The sequence below is a fragment of the Salmo salar genome, chromosome 09 (genome assembly GCF_965601325.2).
Source record: "Salmo salar chromosome 09, fSalSal1, whole genome shotgun sequence".
NCBI lineage: Eukaryota > Metazoa > Chordata > Actinopteri > Salmoniformes > Salmonidae > Salmo > Salmo salar.
In genome coordinates this window covers 41,657,501-41,663,308 of record NC_138299.1, presented here as the reverse complement: position 1 = coordinate 41,663,308, position 5,808 = coordinate 41,657,501, and the positions used below count along the sequence as shown (strand labels likewise).

General features: G+C 40.9%; 1 protein-coding gene across 1 annotated transcript in view; it reads left to right on the top strand.

The window, feature by feature from the left end:
- The first annotated feature begins 637 nt into the window (after positions 1-637).
- Positions 638-5,808, top strand: part of LOC106611355 (FERM domain-containing protein 6) — a 64,041-nt gene continuing 58,870 nt past the window's right edge. Inside the window, exon 1 of the mRNA XM_014211509.3 lies at positions 638-822. The gene's annotated coding sequence lies outside the window, so the exon portion shown is untranslated. The remainder of the gene's footprint in view (positions 823-5,808) is intronic.

Sequence of the window (5,808 nt, the reverse complement as noted above, 5' to 3'; positions counted from 1 at the left end):
TGGGAAAATGCAGACAGACACCTTCTCTCTAAAATTGATCCACTTCTACAATGCTCAGACATGTGTAGTCTGTAGCCTACTACTCTCCCGAGTGGTAAGACTACTGTAATAGGAAGTCTACATTCTTTGTTGGAAAAGGTAGTCTGTTATTTTCTTCTCCCTATCCAAAGCCTATGATTTATACATATAAAACCAAGCGGACCCGTTTATTGTATGAAACTCTAAACCTATAGGGCGTAAATGTCCCTAGGCTGAACCCCGCTTCCTAAGAATGGGCATTCTAAGCGCCGCTACGATTTCCCTCTTCACTGCCACCAGGCTTCCAAAATACTGCTGCACTGCTACAGTCGGGAATGGGACGGGAGGAATGGAATGACAGGCAGCCGTTGGCGATACCAACTATTGGTCGTTGAGGGGTATCACTACGTTCTATATAGTATTTTTTAACATATCAAAAGAGCCACGGAATATCTGTAGGATAATGTTTGGATTATTATAATTAACATGAATTTAAGGATATTTTCACTGAAGAACATTTGGTATTAAAACAAACACTAAATTATGTAAAATCTTTACGAACCCCCGCCATCCGTGATTTGAAGCCGCCTTTCCACCAATTGCACATGTATTCCTAGGCTACTTGTTACTGATCCAAAGGCATATAAATGTGGCGCTCGACTAAGCAGCTCTTCCCCGTCTATATTTAAAACTTTAGCCTGCATTTGCTGACGATAAATTGGATATACTAAAGCGTTTGGATACAACTTCATCGGATAACAATTTTTGTTTTAAAGGAGTTAGGATTAGTTTTTCTCATGAAAGGTAAGTTTATTTCCAAAGCTGCATTTTACATCTCTCCTTTCGTTCTTTGTCATTTCTCTTGCCACTAATTTAACTGATCCACCTCATCTGCGCGCATGGAATAAGTTATTCTGTCCTGCTATTCCAACATTTTTAAACTATTAGGCTACACGAATGTTATAAAATGTATTCACTCGTTCTATGTTTACAATATATGTTTTCAAACAGTATTTAAATCGGATTAAAGTTTGGTCAACGGTTGGTTGTTCAAAACAACCGGGACCCGAACAATTCTTGTGCCTACAATTTAGCTAGCGATGCTGTCAGAATGTCGCCGCTATCCGTTATAGACAACATTACGAACTTGAGACAGAGAAGCATTTTGTTGCAACAATGTATCGATCTTTCATACTATAATTGGTGCTGTTTATTCTACATTTTGTGAGCACTAATTTGACCATCTCATCGTTATTTAATGCCTCTGGCTCATCGACGTATTGCTTTTTATATGACCCTCCCCTCACTGTTTCGTTCCAATGCATTTACATACACCAGCTAGTGCAGTATTTGTTATCGTTACAGTTGGCTATAGTCGTTCTTTCCATTAAAAAAGACTGGCACCAAGTTTACTGTAGGATGCGGTCTCTCGTGTCAAATGCCATCTGGAAGTGGTATGTTTTTTTAAAATTGTAAATCAACCTAATAACAACAGCCAACATGCCCAATTTGCGATTAAGTTGCGCATTACTAAATGTCTGTCCTAGAACATCATCACTGTTCCATTTTGGAAGGGGTCACACTTTTTGACTTCTTATTTTAGGCTTCCTGTCCTCTGGAATGGAATCTGGCATTCTATTATAACCATGTTATAATATTGTTCTGGAATGAAATGACTCTGCACGGAGAGACATGTAGGCTATTGGAGGGGAGACTGTATAGAAATCGAATAGAAGGTTAAGAATGGGTATAGAAGGATAGAACTAGGAAATGTGGTAGAAGAGAGGTGTGTGTCCAGCCTGGTCTCATAACCTAGACGTAACATAGTAAATATACATTTGGGAAACTGAAATTAGAAGCCGGATGTGGAGGTCCAGGGCTGGTGTGGATACACGTGGTCTGCGGTTGTGAGGCTAGTTGGACGTACTGCCAAATGATCTAAAATGACGTTGGAGGCGGTTTGCGGTAGAGAAATGGACATTAAATTATCTGGGAACAGCTCTGGTGGACATTCCTGCAGTCAGCATGTCAATTGCACACTCCCTCAAAACTTGAGACATCTGTGGAATTGTTTGTTGTGACAAAACGGCACATTTTAGTGGCCTTTTATTGCCCCCAGCACAAGGTGCACCTGTGTAATGACCATGCTGTTTAACCTCTTACATCTAGACGTTCCGCTAGTGGAACACCTGCTCCAATATCCAATGATGGGCGTGGCGCGAAATACAAATTCCTCTAAAATCCGAAAACTTCAATTTTTCAAACATATGACTATTTTACAGCATTTTAAAGACAAGACTCTCGTTAATCTAACCACACTGTCCGATTTCAAAAAGGCTTTACAACGAAAGCAAAACATTTGATTATGTCAGCAGAGTACCCAGCCAGAAATAATCAGACACCCATTTTTCAAGCTAGCATATAATGTCACAAAAAACAAAACCACAGCTAAATGCAGCACTAACCTTTGATCTTCATCAGATGACAACCCTAGGACATTGTTATACAATGCATGCATGTTTTGTTCAATCAAGTTCATATTTATATCAAAAACCAGCTTTTTTACATTAGCATGTGACGTTCAGAACTAGCATACCCCCGCAAACATCCGATGAATTTACTAAATTACTCACGATAAACGTTCACAAAAAACATAACAATTATTTTAAGAATTATAGATACAGAACTCCTCTATGCACTCGATATGTCCGATTTTAAAATAGCTTTTCGGTGAAAGCACATTTTGCAATATTCTCAGTAGATAGCCCAGCCATCACGGCTAGCCATTTAGACACCGACCAAGTTTAGCCCTGATCAAACTCCGATTTACTATTACAAAAGTTTCATTACCTTTGTTGTCTTCGTCAGAATGCACTCCCAGGACTGCTACTTCAATAACAAATGTTGGTTTGGTCCAAAATAATCCATCGTTATATCCAAATTGCGGCGTTTTGTTCGTGCGTTCCAAGACACTATCCGAAATGGTAAATCAGGGTCGCGAGCATGGCGCAATTCGTGACAAAAGATTTCTAAATATTCCATTACCGTACTTCGAAGCATGTCAACCGCTGTTTAAAATCAATTTTTATGCCATTTTTCTCGTAAAAAAACGATAATATTCCGACCGGGAATCTCCGTTTAGCTAAACAGAGGAAAGAAAACAAAGCTTTCGGTCGACGCGGGCACGAGCCTGAGTCTCACAGTACTGTAACCAGCCACTACCCAAACGCACTACTTTGTTTCAGCCAGAGCCTGCAAAGCCACGATTCAGCATTTTGCCGCCTTCTGAGAGTCCATGTGAGCCGTAGAAAGTGTCACGTAAGAGCAGAGATCCCCTGTAATAGATAGAGATAATCAACAAGGCCAAGAAATGGTCAGACAGGGTACTTCCTGTACAGAATCTTCTCAGGTTTTGGCCTGCCAAATGAGTTCTGTTATACTCACAGACACCATTCAAACAGTTTTAGAAACTTTGGAGTGTTTTCTATCCAAAGCTAATAATTATATGCATATTCTAGTTTCTGGGCAGGAGTACTAATCAGATTAAATCGGGTACGTTTTTTATCCGTCCGTGAAAATACTGCCCCCTAGCCATAACAGGTTAATCAGCTTCTTGATATGTCACACCTGTCAGGTGGATGGATTATCTTGGCAAAGGAGAAATGCTCACTAACAGGGATGTAAACAAGTTAGTGCACAACATTTGAGAGAAATAAGCTTTTTATGCGAATGGAACATTTCTGGGATCTTTTATTTCAGCTCATGAAACATGGGACCAACACTTTACATGTTGCATTTATATTTTGGTTCATTATATAATGCAAATTGTAATTCGTAACATATCATAAGATACAGGTGATGGGCATCCGCAAATTAATACATGCCATACGAAACATACTAAATGGATTGTCTCTGATTTACATACAGAATAATAGGAAATGCTCTGAGACCAGGTTGCAGCAGGCCTATATGTTTGCTTGTTGGGGACCTTTCTTCCTGTTCGCTTCAGTATTCAGGAATGCCAACAATTCCCTCCCTGTGGCTTTCCTTCCATTTAATTTCTATCATGGACAAGAGGCAGGGGAAATCTCTGCACGTTTTATTCTGAACTAAAGACATACAATTACTCTGTGCAGATGATATCGTCATATTTTCTTACATAACTAAATTAAACATACTGTATAACTCCTTTCCATATTTTGAACTGAATAGCTGTGTGATTGAATTACCTGGAAAATACAGTGAGGGAAAAAAGTATTTGATCCCCTGCTGATTTTGTACGTTTGCCCACTGACAAAGAAATGATCAGTCTATAATTTTAACGGTAGGTTTATTTGAACAGTGAGAGACAGAATAACAAAAAAATCCAGAAAAACGCATGTCAAAAATGTTATAAAATGATTTGCATTTTAATGAGGGAAATAAGTATTTCACCCCTCTGCAAAACATGACTTAGTACTTGGTGGCAAAACCCTTGTTGGCAATCACAGAGGTCAGACGTTTCTTGTAGTTGGCCACCAGGTTTGCACACATCTCAGGAGGGATTTTGTCCCAGTCCTCTTTGCAGATCTTCTCCAAGTCATTAAGGTTTCGAGGCTGACGTTTGGCAACTCGAACCTTCAGCTCCCTCCACAGATTTTCTATGGGATTAAGGTCTGGAGACTGGCTAGGCCACTCCAGGACCTTAATGTGCTTCTTCTTGAGCCACCCCTTTGTTGCCTTGGCCGTGTGTTTTGGGTCATTGTCATGCTGGAATACCCATCCACGACCCATTTTCAATGCCCTGGCTGAGGGAAGGAGGTTCTCACCCAAGATTTGACGGTACATGACCCCGTCCATCGTCACTTTGATGCGGTGAAGTTGTCCTGTCCCCTTAGCAGAAAAACACCCCCAAAGCATAATGTTTCCACCTCCATGTTTGTTGGTGGGGATGGTGTTCTTGGGGTCATAGGCAGCATTCCTCCTCCTCCAAACACGGCGAGTTGAGTTGATGCCAAAGAGCTCCATTTTGGTCTCATCTGACCACAACACTTTCACCCAGTTGTCCTCTGAATCATTCAGATGTTCTTTGGCAAACTTCAGACGGGCATGTATATGTGCTTTCTTGAGCAGGGGGACCTTGCGGGCGCTGCAGGATTTCAGTCCTTCACGGCGTAGTGTGTTAACAATTGTTTTCTTGGTGACTATGGTCCCAGCTGCCTTGAGATCATTGACAAGATCCTCCCGTGTAGTTCTGGGCAGATTCCTCACCGTTCTCATGATCATTGCAACTCCACGAGGTGAGATCTTGCATGGAGCCCCAGGCCGAGGGAGATTGACAGTTCTTTTGTGTTTCTTCCATTTGCGAATAATCGCACCAAATGTTGTCACCTTCTCACCAAGCTGCTTGGCGATGGTCTTGTAGCCCATTCCAGCCTTGTGTAGGTCTACAATCTTGTCCCTGACATCCTTGGAGAGCTCTTTGGTCTTGGCCATGATGGAGAGTTTGGAATCTGATTGATTGCTTCTGTGGACAGGTGTCTTTTATACAGGTAACAAACTGAGATTAGGAGCACTCCCTTTAAGAGTGTGCTCCTAATCTCAGCTCGTTACCTGTATAAAAAACACCTGGGAGCCAGAAATCTTTCTGATTGAGAGGGGGTCAAATACTTATTTCCCTCATTAAAATGCAAATCAATTTAAAACATTTTTGACATGCGTTTTTCTGGATTTTTTTGTTGTTATTCTGTCTCTCACTGTTCAAATAAACCTACCATTAAAATTAGACTGATCATTTCTTTGTCAGTGGGC